General features: G+C 38.6%; 1 protein-coding gene across 4 annotated transcripts in view; it reads right to left on the reverse strand.

Annotated features, from left to right (window-relative positions):
- Positions 1-23679, reverse strand: part of WDR25 (WD repeat domain 25) — a 253945-nt gene that overhangs the window by 12391 nt on the left and 217875 nt on the right. The gene's annotated exons all lie outside the window — the stretch shown is intronic.

Here is a 23679-nt window from a genome sequence, read left to right on the forward strand (position 1 = left end):
ATTCCATATACCCTCTAATCCTTCCTTCATATTCATACAACTTAATCTCTACTTTTTTCATTTATAGTGACCAATCCCCATACTTCATAGAATATTCATGTGATTTCTATACTTTTATTCAGTTAGAAAATTTCATTTATTTAGAAATTTTACCTCTACGTGTTCATACATGCTGCATGTTGGCTTCAATGAGTTAGTCTGTAAAAATCCCTTCCAACATTGAGACTTTATGAAATATTACCGATGATAAGCAGAATTGGCTTCCATATTAGCTGGATGATAAAAATTTGCCATTCATTATTAGAAAATACTTCAATGATTTTTAAAGATCTCTTTGAATGCTGAGATATCTAACTTTGACACATCTCTTATACGTCCTCTTCTTTCTTCTGATGCTACACTATGCTGGCTCAAGAACTTATCAAGGTTTACAATACAGAGCACTTTGGACATTTTTTTTCTCCTCACAAGACAAAACTAGAGCATTGCAATAGCCCGTTGGTTGGTCTCCCTGCCTCAAGTCTTTTCCCCACACAGTCTGTCTTCCACTCAGCTATCAAACTGATCTTCCTACATAAAGTACAGGTCACACGCAACCCACACAATCAACGCCAGTGGCTCCCTGTTGCCTCCTGGATCAAATATAAAATCTTCTCTTTGGTTTTTAAAAGTCCTTTCATAACCTGGCCTCCTCCTATCCTTCCAGTCTTAGACTTTAATTCTCTCCTCATACTCTGTGATCAGTGACATTGGTCTCCTTTCTGTTCCTCAAACAGCACTCACACAACACTCCGTCTCCCAATGCTGTGCATTTTTACGGACCGTCCCCCATGCCTGGAATTCTTTCTTTCTTTATCTTCAACTTCTGCATTCCCCGGCTGCTTCCTTTAGCTAAAGATTCACTTTTCACAAGAAGTTTGTCCAAACACTCCTTAGTCTCAGTGCCTTCCCTCTAAAATTATTTCCAGTTTATCCTCTATGTATCTCATTTACACATAGTTGTTGGCGTGTTGACTCTCCCATTAGACCGTGAGCTCCTTGGGGACTGTCTTTTGTCTCTTTTGGCATTGTAGCACATTGCCTAGCACACAGTAAACACATCATAAATGTTTATTGATTTGTTGACATTCTGTGATTCTAGATTTCCATACACCTAAAAAAAAATGGCAGCTCATTTTGTGGCAGCAAAGAACTAGAAACAAAGTAAATGTTCATCAAATGAAAATGGCTAAACAAATTGTAGTGCACAAGATAACTAAATATTACTGTAAGAAATGATAAATGTGGGGGCAGCCAGGTGGCGCAGTGGAGAGAGCACCGGCCCTGGAGTCAGGAGGACCTGATTTCAAATCCAGCCTCAGACACATGATACTTCCTAGCGGTGTGACTCCAGGCAAGTCACCTACCCTCAACTGCCTCACTAAAATAAATAAACGAATAAATGTGAAGAATGTAACAGATGGGAAGGCTCAGCTAAACTAATGCAAAATAAAATGATGAAAACCAAGAAAATTATATTCACAATGATTACATAAATGTAATGAATAACAACTGAAAAACAAACAAAACTCAATGCTATGAAATTATAATGACCAAGTGTGGCTTCAAACACAAGATATGAAATGTGCTCCACTTTCTTTGCAGAGGTGAGAGACTATGAGAGTTAAACACTTTATATAATGTTGGACTTGGATGATATATGGATTAGTTTTGGAAAATTATTGCTACTTTCTCATTTTTATTCTTTGTTATAAGGAATGGCTTTCCTGGAAGGGCAGGGGGAAGGGGTACTAATATGCTGGGAAATGTAGGTAATGGAAAAACAAAAGATATCTATAAAACATTTTTTAAAAGTAATGATCTTTTAGCAAATAAAGGATATTTGGTATATTGCCTTCAGAAAGCAAAGATTTCTGAATGAACAATGAGAACCACATTTAAAATTTAATAGTAATAAAAGCAAGTAAACAAAAAACAATTTTTGTTTCTTGTTTCTATTCCCACATGGAATCAATATATGGCAAATCTCACTAGGTACCAATAGGCTGCAGAACTAGCTGTAGCAAGGTTTATAATACAGAGCATTTGTTTGGCATTTTTTTTTCTCCTCACAAGATAAAATCCCAGGCAGAGGTGCCTGCCAGCTCCCTCTTTACACAATTCTATGACTCTTCCCATTTGCTAATTTAATTTGGCTGTTAGCAAACATCCTGACAGGAAGGGCATTGGAACTATTCTGTTATTGAGGTGCTGATGGCAAACTTCTCAGGGGGATGGAATCAGAGGAGCTGAGTTAAGTGAATTATGGGAAGAGCAGTGCTCTTTGGAGGTGGAATCATTCACCTGGAATTTACTATTTCTGCATCATTCTATGGAAATCAATAATATGGACATCATAAGAATAGTTTACCATTTAGCTGTTTTTACTTTAAAGGTGAGGTCTTTGTCCATTGTCCAAGCAGAGGACATACTGCTTTGGGATTTTTAATTTTTTAGACTCCCTTTAGCATGCTGGTGAAGCTTATGGACTCCTCAGAATAACGCTTTTAAATGCATAAAACAAATACACAGGATTGCAAAAGAAACTAATGAAATACCACTTTCGGGGCAGCTAGGTGGTACAGTGGATGGAGCACCAGCCCTGGAGTCAGGAGGACCTGAGTTCAAATCTGGCATCAGACACTTGACATTAGCTGTGTGACCCTAGGCAAGTCACTTAACCCCAATTGCCTCACCAGAAAAAAAAAAGAAAAAAAGAAATAACACTTTCATTTTTATTTGTTAAGATCTCTTGTACTAGAGAACTGAATCATATTAATCTTGACCTTCTCACTGTAAATGAAACTAAAATACCAAAGGAAGTTGTAACAAAATGGAAGAAAGGGTTCACAGGTTCGCCTTAGAAAGCAAACAAAGGAGATGGCAGAGTAGGTTTTATCGTGTGCCCAAAGGCATCATTTCATGGGATACCTGATCACTTCAGATTATAGTGTTTAGATACTCATTTTCAAAAAGACCACTATGAAGATAATTGGAGATTATGCATCACTAGTAGGTGCAGAGTATAAGAGGCAGAGAAATTCTATAAAGAATTGGATAAGATACTCAAAATTAGTCAAAAGATACTGTAATTGTTGGTTACTTATATGAGACATAAAAGAGGCAAAGGCTTGTAGACTACATATATCATTAATATTTTATTCAAAAAATAGTTGGAAGGTGCTAAGCACAGCAAATGCCAAGGACCATCATGAAAAATGAAACCGATTATATTATTACAGGAATCAATCATGTGGTATACCAATGGTGGTGTCATTTCCAAGTCTGCTATTTATATGCATTTGGACCATCAGCTTGTTGAAATAAAGATAAAAATTGATACAAATAAGACTAAAGAATAACTCCAATCTGACCTATTTAAACAAACTATTGATGTAGAAAAATGGATAAAAGGACATAGAGCAATATAGACTATTATCACTTCCTAGAGAATTTTAACCAAGACAAATCGACAGAACAGCGAGAAGAACAAAACAGCTTAGACAACTCATCATCCATGAAGTATGTGATCTTGCTAAATGGAGGGGTATGGCAGCAGCAGGCCTTCACTGGGGCAGATGCATATGAAGCATGTTCTAGGCCCAGATATATGTTAAAGGATTAGAAAGTTTGCATTCACTTACTAATCAGGACAGCTCAAACTTAAATAAAAAACCAGCAGCAGATAAAAAAGAATTCCTACAAAAGTGGAAAATAAAGAAATTATCCTAAGTTTTGCTTCTTTAATGACTGTTTCAAATTCAATAGACATTTGAAGTGGCTAGTGAGTTTTTAAAAAGCCTTATTCTAGACACTGAGGGAGAAATCTAATGTTTAGATAAGGCACAATCCTTATAGGTAATTCAATTCAACAAACATTTATTAATGATTTACTATACACAGAGTTCTATACATAGTATAGGGTGCTAAGGAAGACACAAAGATCTGATCAGACATAGTCCCTGTCCCCACAGAGATCATGGAACACAGCAGAATGCTTGGCAGACTTCATCCTCATAGAGATCAGAGCCCAGTGAGTCTTCTGCTCTGTTTCCATGGCTGAACTCATGACCTAAATTAAGGTGGCAGCCAAGGGGTTATGTTCAGCACCTCCTGCTCCAAGCCTTTACTGTGTGAACTTCTGTTAGAATAGAATACGGTGGACAAAGCACAATTACCCATACCTGTAATTCCTGCTACCAGAGGAGGTAAGGCTGGCAGATCACTTGAGCAACTGAGTTCTGAGTTTCTGCAGAGCTAAACTCAATCAACTGTCCACACTATGTCTGGCACAAGTATAGTGAGCTTCTAGGAAAGAAGAGCAACCAGGCTGTCTAAGGAGGGGTGAACTGGCCCAGATTGGAGAAACAGCAGGTTAAAACTTCTATGTTGATTGAGATTGGGAGGAGGAAGAGTGGGAAAAGTTGAAGAAGCAGAAGGAGGAGAGGAAGGGAGGGAGGAAAGAAAAAGGGAAAAAGAAGGTAAGGGAAAGGGAAGGGAAGGGAAGGGAAGGGAAGGGAAGGGAAGGGAAGGGAAGGGAAGGGAAGGGAAGGGAAGGGAAGGGAAGGGAAGGGAAGGGAAGGGAAGGAAGGGAAGGGAAGGGAAGGGAAGGGAAGGGAAGGAGAAAGGAAGGAGATGGGAAGCGAAGGAGATGAGAGGGTAGGGAGGGATAAGCAAGGCTTTTTTGATGTAATCAACCTCCAAAGTAAAGATGAGACCATGCATCACAGGCACAAGTGTACTGCCCCTCGTCATCCAGACAGTAGAGGAGACTACTGGATTGGGACATCTGAGTAGTGGCAAGAGAACTTAATCTGAAGTCAGAAAACCTGGAATTGAATCTCAGCTCTGCTTGCTACCTATGTGACCTTGTGCAAGTCACTTCAACCCTCTTGGCCTCAATTTCTTCATAGATAAAATACAATATAATAGCAACAAGTAGGTTGAGACAGATGATCTCTAAGGTTCCTTCTAAGACTAAATCCTATGGGACAAGTTCCCTTCAAGTTCAGAAATGAAGTGATTCCACATTCAAATTATTTCAACAATTTTTTATTAAAATATTATGTGTAGTGTAATATATTCAGCACTGGAAGAAAGACAAAGATAAAAAAATCATAGTTTCTACCCTCAAGAAGCATATAGTCTAGTAGATGAGGTGCATATGAAACTATATAATATAAGGGGGAAATATAAAGGGAAGGTCAAATAGATTGTCATGAGTGGATTCAGAAAGAGATCATTTTAATCTGGGAAAGATCAGAAAGATTTTACTGAAAATGTAGATGAAGGTAGAAAAGATTTTCAATGGAGGAAGAAAAAAGATGGGAAATGAATGCCCAAGAAAGAACAAGAACCAAATTCAGTACCTCACCTTGATATTCTGTAGAAGGGACTCTCAGCCAGGTTAGGGTTGGAAGTGAACCTCCAAAGACCCTTCCAAATCTGAGATTCAGTGGTCCTGAATAAATAAATGACCTCTCCATCAGATCCAAATATAGGGACACAGTCAGATAAAAGACACTGACATCATGGGTCCACCATGTTCACTAAGAAGTTATTTTTGTTTACCAAGATCTCTCATAATCATAGGTTCTAGAGCTAAAAGATCATCCAATTCAAGCCCCTCATTTTACAGATAAGGAAACTGAGTCCCAGTGAGAAGAAATTATGTGCCCACAGTCACATGGATTTGGGTCTTAAAATCAGGCATTCTGTCTCCAAAACCAGTGCTTTATTCATTCTGCAATGCTGCTGGGGAACAAAGCAAATGATGTCACTGCTGAAGATTCCCCATGACTTGAAGATTAAGATACCAACTTCTCAGCCTGACATTTGAGGCTATCAGATGTCTCCAAGAACATTTTGACTGGGGGATCAGGAAAGACCTCAAGGTGCTTGGACCTTTCCTGATCCCTCCCAGTAGTTGTTAGTGCTGCTTCCCCTGTACCAGATTCACTTTTTAAATAGTTTGCATTTTCTTATCTGTGCACATAGTTCTGCCCTACTAGAACGCAAGTTCTTTGAAGGAGACTCTGCAGTACTTAAGATAGCACCTGGCACACAGTAGGTATTAACAGTAAGTGCTTACTGAATTAAATTTCTGGCCTTATTTCATATGATACCCCTTCACACATGCCACGCTAGAGCATGTTCTCAGAGCACTTGGTGAGCCTCTCCACTATTCACACACAATTGTCCACCAAAGCTGGAATGGTCTTCCTATTATACATCTTGCTACTGAAATCCTTTTCTGCCTTCAAGGGTCAGCATAGCTACTACATCTTCCATGAGATCTTCCTTGTTCTTCCTCACCTAACCATGATTTATCCCTCTCTGACCTCTGACCATTTCATCATTTTCCATCTTGTATTATATATAAATATATAAAACATGTATATATATATATATATATATGTATATATATATATATATATATATATATATATACACACACACACACACACACACACACCACACATATACATACATGTCTCACAACTCTAATAGATTATAAACCCTTAAGGGTAGGAATTCATCTTTGTATCACCACTGCTGAACACAGGAATACATCACACTAGCACACTAAATGTTTGCTGACAAAATGGATAAATGTCAGGAGTGGGGACAGCAGAGGCACATGTTCTTAAGCAAGTGATCAAGTCAAACTTCAAAACCAACCAATAGATCATGATATATTTGTTAGGGTCCCCTAACACTGTAAATCTGCTACTGTAATAATATGCATGGAATTATAGGACTTCAAAGTTTGAAAAGTTCTTTGAGATCATCTCATCCAACTATCTCAATTTACAAAGGAGGAAACTGAGCTCCAGAAATGTGAAAAGTGACTTGTTCAAGATCACACAATAAGTGGCTGAGCCTGGACTCAATCAAACACGGTTATTTTGAACCTCAATACAGTACCTGTCCATTACAGAATACTAATAAAAAATTTTATAAAATATTTAATTATTAATAAAGATAGTAAATTATGTCAGTTGATCTACAACTGACATAATATATTAATTACTTATTTTGAAATTGGGTCTCCCTATTTCACTCAGGTTGGAAGTATGGTGGCCTCTCATAGACCCAACCCTAGTACTGATCAGTACAAAGGTTTTAACTTGCTATTTTTTTTCTACCCTGGACTGGTTCATCTCTCCTTAGGCAGCCTGGTGACCCTCCCCTGGGGGCATGGGGGGCTGGGGAGTAGGAAGTGTGGTCACCATATTTGTACAGACAGACACTTCATTGGCTTTTGCCCTACTGTAGCTCAGAACTTGAGAGGTTCAGGGATCCATTAGCCTCAGCCTCCTTTTTCCCATCCCTCCCCTGAAGTAGGAATTACATACTATTACATTACATTATATTTTGTACTACTAAAGTATTTTACATCCATTTCATACCATCAACAATCTGGCAAGGAAAGCAGTACAAGTGTCATCATCTCCATCTTAGAAATGCAGTGACTTGCCCAAGGTCACACAGCTAGGTGGTGGCAGAACCAGAAGGTGAACCCAAAACTTCTGTGTACGAATCCAGTGTCCTTTCCTCTGCATAACATTTTTGGCTGAATGGCTGCTTTTGAAAGCTGTCTCCTGGGAAAGCTACAGCAGGCAAGGCTAAGCCTGTGGCTAGAGGAAATGTTACTATGGTTGCATAAGTGAAAATAATTGAAGCACCACATCAGTCTACTTGGTGCTGGTTGGTGCTGGTAGTTTCTATAGAAACTAGAGGGGAATGATACCTCTGAAAGCAGCGCCTATCTCCACTGGTCTACACTGTCTTTGTTCACATTCACACATCAACATACAAGAATGAATATATCAAAGCTCTTTGAACAGCCCACTTTTGAGACAGGTATAGCACCTCATAAAGCAAATGCTCTCCACATGTTTCCAAGGAAACTGAGACCCAGTGTTTCCCACCCTCTCAAAATTCATTAGCATTTACAATTCGCTAATGAGGTGGAAAGATAGAGTGCTTTAACAAGCACATGTAAGAGAATTCCTTTAGCCTTTATATTTAGTGATAAGTGGTGGTTTGAATCCCTATCCAAAGGGATAACTATGAATTATCTCCATGTCTTCATTAAAGGGCTGTTCTTCCAAGGGTTACCAAGGTGTGGAGGCTTCCGAGAAAATTCCACTGACTCTAAATCCAATACTAGTAACAAATAATAATTATAATATTAGCTCACCTTTATTCTGGGCTTTAAGATTCACAAAGGGAGGTGGGATGTACACTGTTCTTGTTTTGCAGGTGAGGAAATTGAAACCCAGAAAGGGCCAGTGATTTGCCCAGCCACATAGCTAGGCTAGCTCATTCCATCATTCCACTCTTGCATTAAACCCAGGGTTCCCCTTCAAATGAACTCCTAAGGAATGGGTTTCTGCTCCGTTTGATGGTTTCAATGGTAATAGGCCTCCCTAGAAACATACAGCTAAGCAAGTCCCTTTAAGACAAGAGAATTAAGAACACAGCTATCAAATGTAAGGACCAGGATTCAAACCCAGATCTCCTAAAACAAAGTTTAACACTCTTCATGCTGCTCTCATCTGACAAATTACATGGTTCACTGAATGCTCTGTCACAATGTAAAAACATCAATGACATAAAAGTACATAATACTAAAATTAACAACTCCAAAAAGAGATATAATGGGAAGAGGGATGACCTGGAAATCAGGAGCCCTGGGTTCATAACATACACTGAGAAATGAAAAGAATTTCAGGGGTCATCTAGTCTATTCCCAACTCAAATCATGACTATTATCGACAATAACTTCAACAACTGGTAATCTGACCTCTGCTAAAGACCTCCAGTGACAGGAGGATGCATTCTTTCCAGAGAAGAGTCCATTCTATTTTTGGACAGCTCTAATTTATATCAAGTTCTCATATGAAACCAAGATCTGCCTTACAGTATCTTCCACCCATTAGCCCCAGATCTACCCCCCCCACCCCCCCCCCCCCCCCCCCCCCCCCCCCCCGGTCCAAGCAGAACAAGGGTAGTCCCTTCTCCACATTACAGCCATTCTGATACTTAAAGATAGCAATCAATCTCCCACCCAAATCTTTTCTTCTCCAAATGAAATATCCCTAATTTATTTGACTATCTCCACACCCCATTCCAAAAACAGAAGCACCACTGCATACAGAGCATTAAAGCTAGGCAATATGGGGAAGTACAAAGTCAGATAAGATGTGGTCCACGCCCTCATGGATCTTATGACAGGAGTCTCCTCTTGCATGCCTTTAAGTTCTGCTCATGATGGTAGTCATACTCCCCTGACAAGCTCCAGCTTGCCAATGTCCCTTTTGAGACAGAGCACCCACAACTAGACAGAGTACAATGGAACAGACAATAAGCTCCTTCATTCAGCTCCTATTAATGTTGCCTAAGATGTTACGGTTGAGCTTTGTGTTTTGGTTCTTTCAGTCTTGACTATGTCACCAACTAAGAGTGGGACCTTGAGCAAATCACCTCCTCATCTGTAAGATAAGATGAATAGCTAATATTTCTATAGGGCTTTAAGACTTCCAAAGTGCTTTACACATATAATCTTGCTTGATTCTCACAATAACTGTGTGGAGCAGGTGCTATCATAACCTCCATTTTAGAGATGGGGAAATTGAGATTGTGAGAGGTTAAGTGCCTTGCCCAAGGTCACACAACTAATACGTATCTAAGAGCATGATTCAAACTCAAGTCTTCTTGACAGGTCTGGCATTCTATTTCAAGGGCAGCAAGATGGCACTGCGGATAGAGAGCCAGACTTGGAATCTGGCCTCAGACACGTTAGCTGTGTGACCCTCGGCAAGTCACATAAAACTATCTGCCTCCGTTTCCTCATCTGTAGAATTTACATCTATCTCCCAGGGTTGTTGTGAGGATCAAATGAGATAATAATGGTGAACCGCTTAGCGCAGTGCTTGGGACACAGTAAGTGCTATATGCTAGCCGTTTATTTATTTATTTACTTGCTTGTTCATTCATTTATTTATTTATTTTAGCGTTCGAGATAGTGCCTAAATGAAGGAGCTGAATTCAATGGTGCTAAGGCCCTTTCCTGTTTAAACGTCCTATAGTTCTATGATTATAAGGTCCCTTTTACCTTTGACATTTTATGTTCTCAGTCTGATATGCTATGGTTTTTATCACTCTAATTTTTCTTGTAGTTCTCAATATTATTATTCTAAAGGACATTAAGCCATTTGAGGAGGAAGGAGTTGCTGTCACCAGAGGAATAAAGTTGTGAATCCATACTTGTCATTGCAAGACAGTCTATCTTGAATGGGTCAGAGAAAGAAGCCAGTTGTACTGATCAGTGACCTCCTGCTAATGAAAGTTATTTGCTGATCTAACATTAATAAGAAAGAGGTCTGCTGTTTTTCCGGCATGTATATCTAGTGTTATTAAAACTGTTGATTACTACCTACTTTTGGTGAGTTTTTCCAGCATGTATATCTAGTATTATTAAAACTGTTGATTACTACCTACTTATAGTGATTACACAAATGCTCACCAACATAAGGAATCCAAAAAGCATTATTCGAGGATTATTAATTCCTGGGCAAGAAACTGAAGACTTTGGGGGCACAGATGGTGTTTCATTACAGCTGCCAATGGAAGGCAAAGGCTTCAGGAAACAAAGGAAGACATGGGAAGTAAATAGGTGGTTTAAAAAAGACTGTTTGAGAATGTAATTTGGATTTCTGGGCGGTGGCTTAAAATATGGAATGACAAGCCTCTTGTCCGATGCGGTTCATTTAACAAGAAGTTATAAAAGTACATTTGCCTAGAGTCCTGAAAATCTAATCAACAGGGTTTTAAACTAAAAAGAATGGAAGGAAAGAGGCAATGACAAGAGAAAACAGCACAACTAGATGCCAGAATGAGTAGCTACGATGTAGGAAAATGAATATCAAGTAGAGATACCTAGTAATTCACAAGAAACAAAAATCTAAGAAAGAAGTCAGCAATAAAATCTACGGCTTCAGATGCTTATACACAAATGTGCAAAATATGGATAACAAGTAAGGAGAACTAGAGTTTCTAATGCAAGGACACAGATTTTACTTCAGATATATCTGATAATTTGTGGGATGGGACCTATGATTGGAACAAAATACATCTTTCCAGATGCTGGAAGTGTATATATCTTATTCAAAAGGAGAAGGTATGCCCATGTGAGAACATCCAGGATGGAAAGTAGCAAAGCAGGCTGAAAATGGAGGAAGAAACAGGAGAGATATTGTCACTGGAGAATACAGCACATACTACAAGGACAAAAGTTAATGCGGATGGCAGAGTCAAGTGAGGATTTCTTAAGGATGGGAGAGGGATAGCTCTGTTTGCTGGCAGCAAAGAAGAAGTCAGGAGAGACTGAAGATTTTTTTTTTAAAGAAGGACAATAGAAAGGGCTGAGGAGGGTTTAAGGGTCCATAGAGAGATGTTTGCCCTGGCAAGGAGAAGGGCAACATCTTCATGTGAAAAAGAGGAAGAGATAGTGGGAGACTGTATCTGGATTATGTGAGAGGAGGGGAAAAGAGGGAGCTCTTGGTGAATGGCTTCAATTTTTTCAGTGAAGTCACTGCCACAGTCTTTTTAGGGGCAAAGGGAAGAGGACACCATGGGAGACATGAGGAGGGATGAAAAGATTTGGAAAAGCCTCTCTGCCAAGTGAGATGGTGAATCAATTCGAAAAATGTAAAAGAATTGCCTTGCTGTAGTGAGGTCCCAGTTGAGATTATGTAACATAAATTTGTTAGTGGACCCAGTCAGCATAGTTTCATGATCTTCTCCAGCTCCTTTCAGCAGCACATAAATAGGTATTAACACAGTAGATGGTGAGATTAATTCAAGGTTGGAGTTTGGCAAAGCAAGATCACCAATAGCATAAAGGGGCAAGGGACTCAAGGATAGAGAATAATATGAATTGATTCACCAAGGGGTCAACAGGGGGAAGGAGGAGCATGTAGCCAGTGCCTGGGAAAGAAGGGTAGGGTGGGGAGTCCAGGGTTTTTGGTAAAGACTAAGAAAAATTGTAGGGATTATAATGAAAAGGGAAAGATAGAATGATAAAAAATTATGGCCTGACAAAGAAAAGAATTTGAGAGTTCATGAACAGAAAAGAGTAACATGTTGTGGGTGATGACAAGATAGATGACCATCTCTGGGTGAGGGGCAGCAAAGAGATCAGTTTGGCCAGATGGTAGAGTGAGGGAAAGGGAATAATGTGCAGTCAGTGAGGAACAGCAGACTGGAGCCTGACTGTGAAAAGTTCCAAACATCAAACAAAGTAGTCTCTACCAGATGGGGAGACATTATAGCTTCTTAAGAAGAATAATGATATGGACAGAACTGAGCACTATAGAATAGCATTTCTGCAGCTGTGTGGAGTATGAACTACAGAAACTGGAGGCAGGGAGGTTAATTAGGAGACTAATGCAATAGTCTAGACAAGAGGTCATGAAAATCTGAACAATGATGGTTATGAAGTGGAGAGGAAACACCTGTGAGATATGTGGTGGAGAATTAATAGAAAATGGCTACTAATTGTGTGGAAAAGTTAAAAAAAAAAACCACGGATTATCTGACATGCACCCTACATTTTGGGAAAGCAAGTTAAATCTATTCCAAAATAGAATGGATTGCCTTAGAATGTAGTGAGGTTTCCCTCTCCTTGGAGTTCTTCAAACAAAAAGCAAGATAATTCCTAAACAAGGGATGGAGCACCTTCTTTTTAAAATTTTTACTAATAAATTTTGGTTTTATATCCTTTTCATTTCTGAATATTCTTCATCCCCTACCATGTGGGTCATCTCCTATGACCAAAAAAAAATATTAAAAGAATTTTCAAAAAGGAATTCAATAAAACTAACCATCAAATCAACCAATTTAGATAGCATATGCAGTATTCCACATCCCTAGTTCCCCACTTCAATCAGACAACCAATCAATAAGCATTTATTAAGCACATACTATATGCCAGGCACTGTGCTAAACATTTCTTCAAAGAGGGGAGGGAGGTGCATTTTTTTATGTCTGATTCAAGGGTCAATCTTGGTCACTACAATTATACAGAATTTATCCCCTTTTGTATCTGTTTATGTTGTTGCAATAATTGTTCACATTATTTTCTTGGTTCTGCTTCCTTTATTCTCCATCATATGAGTTCATGTAAGTCTTCCACATTTCTCTGAATTCTTCCTATTCACTCTTTTTTATAATGAAGTAACATTCCTCCACATTCATGTACAATGATTTGTTTAGCCATTCCCCAATTAACAAGTCTCTACTTTGTTTCCAGGTTTTTGACATGTAGAGGAGATTCTTGCCTAGCAATGGGTCTAATTAGATGGTTTTTGTAATTCTGTATGAGTCTGAGATCCTGTGGGTCTTTGTCAAGTGTGGAAAAGAATTAAAGAAAGCCAAAGGAGAGATAAGCATATTTGAAGATTCTTCATCATGCTCTAATGAAGGAACAAGAGGAAGGTGAGAAACTACAGTATGAAGGGCATTAGCTGAACAGGTGGAAGAACTTCATTGGTTAAGGGTCATTAAAATGATTAAATGTACTTACAAGGACAGTTGTGAAATGTCTTTCCTTAGGGAGCTTTAAGAGTAGGATGGACTACCATCTGTCTAGGATGGTATGTAGGAGAGGCGTGGGCCAGTCTTAGATGAAGCAAACAGGAAAGTTCCCATGTAGATGTACACACTGTCCCTTTAATAGGTACTGATTGGCCTCAGCTCCATTCATTTTCATTAGGCATGGGTAGAAACGGAATCCAAATGAATTAACTCTTTAAGTTCAAATCAAAATACCACCAAATCTCTACAGGCTGCTCAAATGCAGCCTTCTGAGAACAAAACTGAACAAAAAAATTTCAAAATCTCTGTTTTCGGGATGTGACACTTGGAGGTTAATTAAAAAGACTGCCTACAGAAGAAAACCCTCCTCTCTCTCACTAACAAAACAACCTAGTCAATCATTTTTAAAACCAGAGAGGACTCTATCCATTCTGGAAAGGACTTTGAAACTATGTGAAAATTACACACATCCTTTGATCCACTACCACCACTAGGCCTATATGCTAAAGAAACCAAAGAAAGAGGGAAAGGAGACATTTACAAAAACATTTACAGCAACTCTTTTTGTTGTGGCAAGGAATTGGAAACTAAGGGAGTGCCTATTGATTGGGGAATGGCTAAACAAATTATGGTGTATTAAGTATAATGGCATATTATTTCATTAAAAGAAATGATGAAAAGGATAATTTCATAAAAACCTATGAAGAGTGGTATGAAATGATGTAGAATGATGGGATCAGAACCTGCAGGACAATTTATACAAATAACTTGGAAAGATTTAAGAAATCTGATCAATGCAATGACCAACCACGACTCCAGAGGAGGGATAAAGAAGCATGCTACCTACCTCCTGACAGAGGAATGGTAGATTCACGGTGCAGAATGAAGCCTACATTCTTGAACATGGCAAACCTGAGAATTAGTTTTGCTTCACTATGCATATTGTTACAAGAATTTTGTTTTTCTTTTTTTTCATGAGAGGGAGAAGGGAGGAGAGACAGTGTTGCAAAGGAAGGAAGGAAGGAAGGAAGGAAGGAAGGAAGGAAGGAAGGAAGGAAGGAAGGAAGGAAGGAAGGAAGGAAAGAGGGTCATAGTAGTATTTTTCTAATGTATAAAAGAGAACAGAAAGAAGGCTGAACAAAAGCAGTCACAGATAAGCAGGATATAATTAAAAGTTACATGTTGAATTTTTATATTCTGAGAAAGAAAAAGCAATCTGTACATAACAAAGATTCACAGCTTCACATACAATCCTTTTTATGTTCTCCTGTGTCTATGGAAGTGCTCATTTTAGTTGGCATTTATAAAAAAATACCCCAGAAGAAGTGTTTAAAAAACCAAAAACAAGGAAAAATCAAACCAGAAGAAGTTTGGTTCTCAAGCAGTGACGAACCTGAATTAACATAGTCGCTGAATCTAGACCATAGATCTAGAGCTATAAGAGACCTCAGAGGTCACTGAGATCAACTCCTTCATTTTACAGATGAGGGAACTGAGGCTGAAAAAGGTTAAGTTACTTGTTACATAATCACAATTAAAAGTTATGGGATTTGAACCTAGGTCCAATGACTCCAACTTTATCACTCTTTAGTACCACACTGCTTCCCAAGGGCTAGGCCTTACAGTCAAATAAATCCTGTGACTTCTCATAGATGAAATATCAGCTCCACTGAAACTAGATTACCATAGAAGCAGGTCTTCCCAACAGATCGATCTCAATCAACCAGAAGGGCATACATCATTCACTCAGCTACATTCTCCTACCCTTTCCTGAACTCCATTACAGTAAGTATAATGCTTGAGGCTCTCAAATATATGCTGAAGTTGATGGGGCAGAAATTCAAACAATAGCCATATCAAAGATGCAGCCTCAGCTGTCTCAGGAAAGTCTCATTATCACAGACTCACTTCATATTGTAAACAGACACTATAACTTCTAGAGAGAGGGGAAACACAAGGTAACCAGAGGCAAAGAATATAATCACACATATGTTTCTCTTGTCCATCTTTTATGAGTCAGCTTCTTGGGCAAGACACACAGAGACATACTCAGGTCAAGGAATGTTCCTAGGAATCCTGACAATGTGTCTACATTGTTCCTAAGCAATATAAGCTCATCTCGCTCCACAATGCTCTCCTAAGACAACCAAATCTGCCATGAGGTTCCACAGTAGTGGCTTATCTATTACTATCAGAAGTAAGGCCTGTTTTCTTCCTCCTTAATTTCTCTTTCATGTGCTGTCCTTGGAATATCCCCAAATGATAGGAGCTTACCTCAACAGGCTCTATGATGTCCTTCAGATAATGCTAACCTAGCTGGCTTCTCTTAGCTTCTTACTGGCCCTGACCATGGTTCTGAAAAAGGTAGCCAGGGCCAGACACTTGAGAAATGAACTGGAACAATATCATCAGGAGGAGTATATAACCAGGATGACAAGGGCCCTTCAGAGCATGCCCCACAAGTATTGACTAAAGTAACTAGAAACATTCAGTCTATAGAAGAGAAAACTTAGGGGGATTTGATGCTCTCTTCTAGTACCTGAGGGACATTTATGTGGTAGAGAAATTTGATTTGTTCTGCTTGGTCCCAGAGGGCAGACCTAGCAGCAATGGGTAGAAGGTGCAGACAGAAAGATTTCAGTCTGCTGTATGAACAAACTTTAAATGTCTAAAATAGAGGGAGCAGCCTCAGGGGATAGTGGGTTATCCATTAGTCAGTCAGTTAACGAGCATCTATTAAGTGTTTACTATGGTGCCAAGTACTGTGCTAAGCATTGGCAAAAATTCTCTCTTTCTCTCTCTTTCCATATGTCATATATATACATATATACACACATATATACATATAGAATATATGCATTTTATATATATATATATATATATATTTATATATTTGTTACAAGGTTTTTGTTTGGGGGGAATTTGAGGACAGAAAATAAATGCTTGCTAATTGAAAAAATTAATTTTAAAAAATTCTAGAATAATCCCTACAATCAAGGATGATAAACTTGTATGTACTCTGTACATACAAGTTATATACAAAGTAAATGGAAAGCAATCTCAGAGGAAACAGCACAAGCAGCTGGGGTAGAGGGGTGGGGGAAGTACACCCAATAATGAAGTTCTCTGAGTAGAGGCTGATCATCTATTAGGGACATGGCTGAGGACATTTTTGGTCAGGTACAACCTCTATGGTCTCATCCAACTTTAAGATTCTGTGATTTCAAGATACTTGTCTATGTCATGTCCCCGCTACTAATTCAACAAGTACTTAATAAGTGCTGATATTATTCTAGGAATTGGGGGTACCTTTAAAGAGCTTACATTCTACTTGAATATTAGTGTATTTTATCTCTAAACTCTGAATTAACCTCAATGCTCATTACAGTGCTTTGCACAGAAAGCACTTGATAAATGTTTATTGAATTGAAATGAGTTGGTGTTACTTGTCTTCCCTACTTAGCCTTCACAGTCAGCCTTCTTTAGTAACCAAGATTCTCTCACTACCCTGAAATTTACTGAACTAACCACACCAGTCTCTAACCCTAGCAACCCCCATGGTCCACTTCCTCTGCTCCTACTTTAAAGTTCCAGAGAATCAATAAAGAAAGTCACAGAATCATGTCAAATTTAGCACAAATTTATGCCATTTTACCTCAACTGGACCCTCACTGCTAAACAGGAATCTTTTGCCTCTTTTCATAAATCCAGCACTCAGTATGGTACCTGGCACAAAATGTTTATTGACTGAGTGATTGATCTACCTATCACATTTATCAGAGTGGCTACCGCATGTTCTTCATTCCCTCAGTCCCACATCTACCTCTTTCACTGTGATGACCTCAAAGCCTATTCTACTGAGAAATGCAGGACATATTCTATTCATCTTCCCTTTTTTCCATCTGTCACTTAACCACCACAGAAGTTCTCTCCTTCCCTAAATCTTTCCAAACTTAATCCATCTACCTACATCCTTTACCTTATCTCTTCCTTCTCCTGGGCCTTGGTCCATCAATTATCCCCTCATTTTCTTGTACCTTCACTCTCCACTACTGACACTTTAATTTTTGCCTAAATAAAAGATCAAATCTCCCCTATCCTATTCCCTATCTCCCTTATCTCCCCTGTCCCTCTAACATAAACCACAAGCTCTATAAAAGGGTAGGGAATGTGTCTATCCTTAGAATTCATTTAGTCCTGAGCATAGACCTCTGCCTACATTGCATGTTAATTCATCAAATTTCCTCACCACTCAGCTACCATCTCTCTCTACCTTTCCTTTCATTCAAGAAGTAGTCAATAATTCAGCAAAAATTTATTAAATATGCATTATGTTCAATGCACGGTGCTGGGTTCTAGAGATACAAAGATAAAAAACAAACACAGTCTGTTCCTATATGGCACATATACAAATGAGTATGATACAAGGTAGATGATGACAGAAGCAGAAAAATAATAAAAAACAAAGTGCTCTAAGAGGATTTGGGGATGGAGGGATCCATTTGATTCAATGGGAGAACAGGATGGGGAAGGTAGAACTATATGGAGCTAGACCTGCATGGAACAGAAGGCTTTCAATATGCAGAGATGAGAAAGGAGCACACTAAAGAAAACATGGGAGATGACTTGTACAAATGCCCAGAGGGAGGAGACAGCAAGGCAAGGTCAGAAGACAGCTGCTCCTTCAGTTTGGCTAGAACATAGGATTCCTAATCACCACCACTGTTAAACGGTGGCTCGCTTCCTACCTGTCTGACCATTTATTCTGAAACTTTTATTGGATCACCATTGTATCCCTGCCTAATAAGGTGGGCATACTTCAAGGGGTGGTCCTGAGCCCTCTTCTCTTCCTTCTTTTCACTTGGGGATTTCACTAGCTCCCAAGTGTTTGATTATTAGGGGCAGCTGGGTAGGGCAGGGGACAAAGTATTGGACTTGGAGCCAGGACGACCTGAATACTGGGCAAGTCACTTAGCTAACCCCAGCCTTAGTTTTCTCATCTATTAAATGGGGATAATAATAACCTACCTCACAGGGTTGTTCAAATGTTCAATATTTAAAGTTGCTTGTGAACTTTTAAGAGGTATATAAATAAAACCTATGAGAATTATCATTAACAACATCACCTCCATGCAAATGATTCCTAAATCCTTTTATCTGGCTTTAACCTTTCTCCTGAACTTTAGTCCCATATCACCAGCTGTAAGGGTGCTATCCCCTGGACACACTTCCTACAAAGCATGCTTCAGAGGCCACCTCCTCCTAAGGCCCCTTCTCTCCCTCTCCAAATGATTTTGTATAATTTTGTATACACTTTGTATTTACCTATCTGTGTACATATTTTATCCCCCACTTTCCAATGTAAGGTCTTTGTTTCTTTTTTATTTTTTTTGTCTCTTGTTCACAGCTGGTAATGCAGTACCTGGCAAACAGTAGGAGGGCAATAAATACCTATTGAATTGAACTGAATTGAATAACACAACTTGTTTAAATGGCTAAATTTGACCTGCTGAATAAGAAATTCTATTTTAAGTTAGAGAGGTTAAGGGAAAGAAGGTGACAAGAGGGAAACGCTGAAAAGCACAGTTTGAGACTAAATTTGATCAAAGGTTCACTAAAAGTTCAAAGGATAAAAAGGAAAGAAAAAAAATAAAATGACATAAAAGATAATAAATAGGAAAGCCAAACATTCATTGGGCAGCTATCTAGGGTATCATCTACACAGCAGCTAAGGCTGGACCACACTCAGAAAAAGCAGAGAAAATTCATTATAGAATATTCCAAACTGATGTAATCACAAGAATGCAAGCTTCTAAGGAAATATGATTGCTCAAGCCAAACCTTCCAAAAACATTTAGAATCTACATTTGAGGGACTCAGAAAATATGATCACAAAGAAAGTCTCTCTACCCTCAAATATCTTCCTTCTCCAAACCATCTTTACAGAGCTATCTAAATAAATCCACAAGTCACTACTCTGCTAAAAAAACTTGAGTGGCTTTCTCTTGCTTTTCAAGATCAGATGCAAACCCTTTAGTTTGGCATTCAAAATTCTCCACAATCTGATACCAACTGACCTTTCCAACCTTATTCCACACTATGCCCTTCTTACATTCTCTTTTATAGCCAAACTGGACTACTGATCTTTTCTGATCTCAGTCTGTTCTCTCTCTTGCCTCCATGCATTCGCATCAGCCTAAAATACACAACCTTCACATCTCTGACTGCTGAGACATCTCTCTACCTTGAAAACTTGGGTCAGGTGTTACATCTTCCAATGATGCCGTCCCTAATCCCTCTCCTCTCCTCTCCTTTTCCTTAACTTTTCTTAAAGCACTTTTCTGACTCTCTCCTTTCCCCTCTTCCTTATCTATGTTATAGCATACTTCAGGTATATGTCATATCCCCTTGGAGATTGTATCCCCAATGTCCAAAATAAGGCTGTGCACCCAGTAACTGGTACTTCATAAATGTCTCTGGCATTCAAATGAATTGGAAACCAGCAACATCAAGCGCTTTCCATTTGTTTAAACATTTCTATAACTTGTAGGTGCCACAGCTAATCAGACACATTGGCTTATGCCTTATATTGCAGTGAATGATTTCAATACATCAAGGATCTGTGCTTTCAATGGTGTGAAAACTTCTTCACCAATGCAGATCATAACCCTCCCTCACTTAGAAGATGGTCTTGAATTGAAGCTTTTGTAAAAAAATTTCATGATCCTGTGGCCAGTTTGGTGATGATCTAACTTAGCTCAGCTGGTACAAAGACAATGATAATAATAATAATAACAATAACAACAACAACAATAATAATAATAATAATATTATATGGTGCTTTCTATAGGCACTGTGCTATAAATGCTTTACAAATATTATCTCAATTGATCCTCACAACAACCTGAGAGGTAGGTGCTATTATTATTATTCCCATTTTACAGATGAGGAAACTGAGGTAAACAGAAGTTTAGTATTTGCCTAAGGTTACACAGTTAGAAAATATCTGAAGCTGGATTTGAACTAAGGTCTTCCTGACTCTGGACCTGGTGCTCTATTCACTGCACCACCTTGCTAACCCTGCCCAATAGACATACAGACTGCTGCTGAACCCACACTTAAAGTCTCTCCAGGATGAAAGGGACGACCAGAGTTTGTCCTCCACTGGCATAGATGTCTTCAAGAACTTTCACCAAGATGAGATATCTAGGGAGAGATCAGGTAATGGAGGCAGGGAAGAACCCAAAGCAAACTAATGAATTGTGGATGGATTTGACAATGGGTTTCACTACCAGGAGTAATTATTTTAAATAAGAAGCTCTATTTTAAGTTTGTCATTAGAAAACTAAACTATGTCCACAAGTATATCTTAAATCACACATACCTTGCTTATGCTAAGACAACATTTTTCTTCAGCAAAAACTTTTCATCAGGATCTGAGGCCTTGAGAAAACAAGGGCATAAAGCATTATGGATTACAAAATTTTTTTTCTTTCTTGTGAATATTAACTGCTGTTTTGTTTCTAGACATAAAGGAAAATCCCTACCTGTATTAAGGTATGACCCCTCTGTGACCCTAGATCAGTTCATTTGATATATCTCTTTAACAAACACCTATTTATTAACTATCTATTTGCAGAAGAATGAGCTGAACCTGAGGAAGATAAAAGGTAGAGTCAAGTCACAGATCCAAGCATCACAGAATACACAGGCTAGTAAGGGACAAGACACACATATAAACACCATAAACCACACCTGTATATGATAAGTAGGCATCTAGGGAACACTGGGCTTGGCATCAAGAAGATTCATTTTCATGAGTTCAAATCTGGCCTCAGGCACTAGAAGTATGACTCTGGACAGGTCACGTCACCCTGTCTGCCTCAGTTTCCTCATCTGTAAAATGAGCTGGAGAAGGAAATGGCAAACCACTCCAGTATCTTTGCCAAGAAAACCCCAAATGGGACCATGAAGAGTCAGACACGACTGAAAAGGACTCAACAAAAACAGAAGTACATTATATTTGAGCAAAGCGTTATTATTTAAGGTCTGAAGGTACCAAGCACCTAAAAGGTAATGAGCAAGAGACCACAGAATAGACTTTGAACACTTTTCTATCCTTCAAGGAAGCTAATAGGCACTTTTAGCAATTACCAGAGAGAAGCTGAGATGGAATGGAATAATTGCTAGATTTGGAATAAGAAGACCTGAACCCAAGTCTCATCTCTGATACCTACTAGTTCAACAACTTTGGGCAAAGCTTTTTACTCTCTGAGCCTCAGATATTTCCTTGGTTATTAAATCAGCTTAATAATTCCTACTCCACCACCTAATGGGGCTATTGCAAAGTTCAGCTAACATAATATACATAAATTGTATCTATTTTTTAATCTTACCTGTGATTTCTTTCATGTAAAGAATTCTCAGCAAGGAAACTCCTACCAATGCAGATCAGTAACTGTTTGCCAATTTGCAATCACAGAAAGCTGCTTTTCTGAGCACTGGGAAGTTAAGTGACTTGTCCAGGGTCACATAGTCAACATATGTCAGAGGCTGGGTTAAAACCCAAGGAATCCAAGGAAATTCTCTATCCACTACAAAAGGAATGCCTCTCCGTAATACATTCCGTAAACATGAATTATGATCGTTGCTGTTGTTTTTACTGTTGTTACTGTTATATTCTCCCTGCACACAGGGAAATGTAGTTCAATAAATATGGAATCACAAAGATTTAAAATACTTTATCAAGAAACCAAGAATTTAAGAATTAAAGATGTCATTGAAATCTTTCCAAAAAGGCTTTATAAAACAAGCACTAACTATTAATGAGCTGTGGAAAATCCATACCAGTATGTGTGGCTAGAAAGTGAACTGTTACGTCAATGTTAATTTTATTATAAAAATCATATCGTGCTTAGTAATTCACTCAGCTCAAAAAACCAGCAGGCAAGCCTAGAAAGCCCATAACAAAGTGTGAAGCAGAAAATATAAGGAGGGGGGAAGGGGGACTGAGGAAGGCAATAATCAGTACATCAAAGGCAAGAGTTCAGGATGCAGCTTGACAAATATCACTCCTAGCTCATAAAGAGCAAGAATAAATTGGGGTAGAAAGAGAAACAGATATATGACTGAAGGAGGGTCACTTTCTACCTTTGTTATCTTGGGTAAGTCCCCTCCTCTGCCTGAGGTTCAATTTCCTCATCATTTTTAAAATAAATGATTAGACTACAGAGGTGTATAGAGACATAGCATGTCCAAGATGAAACAGACCTTAGAAATTATATAGGCCAGCCAGGAGTAGTGAACCTGCAGCCTCGAGGATCCTTCTAGGTCCTTGGTGAAGTCTTTTGACTGAGTCCAAGTTTTACAGAACAAATGCTTTTATTAAGGAGATTTGTTCTGTGAAGTTTGGATTCAGTCAAAGGGCTGCTTGAGGACTTAGAGGGCCACATATGGCCTTGAGGCTGCAGGTTTCCTACCCCTGGACCAGATTCTCATTAGGGTCCCTTCCAGCTTTAACACTGAGTCCTGTAATTACTGTTATTGCTATTAACAGGTTATCGAAATTTTATTTTTCAATGACTGTGAGTTCCTCAAGGGCAAGGTCTCCAATTTATGGTTTTTCAGTGTTTCCTACAGAATCCTGTAGAGCTTCTACATGCATCAAGTACTCAGTCAATATTACATTAGATTTATTTTAGGTTTTATGCATAAAAATCAGAACTCTTTGAAAAGAAAAAAAATATTGAAAATTGGGGGGGAAACTACCATATAAATTATAATTTTATTTATTGTGACAGCTTTTCTACAAATCTTTTAAATCAAATAAAAACATTTTATTCCTTTTCAACATCAGTAGTCTGCTTGTCTTTTTCACTTTAATTGTCATTATCTTCTGAGTACAATCAGATTTTAAACAGAAAATTTCAGGGAAGAAATATGCTGTCTAATATCCTACCATTGGCTTAAAAAACCCTAAAGTGTTATTTATCACTTAGTAAGTGCCAGGAGTATATGAGATGCCACTTTTGGTCA

Source organism: Phascolarctos cinereus, unplaced genomic scaffold (genome assembly GCF_003287225.1).
Source record: "Phascolarctos cinereus isolate Bilbo 61053 unplaced genomic scaffold, phaCin_HiC Scaffold_2;HRSCAF=192, whole genome shotgun sequence".
In the NCBI taxonomy this organism is placed as follows: domain Eukaryota; kingdom Metazoa; phylum Chordata; class Mammalia; order Diprotodontia; family Phascolarctidae; genus Phascolarctos; species Phascolarctos cinereus.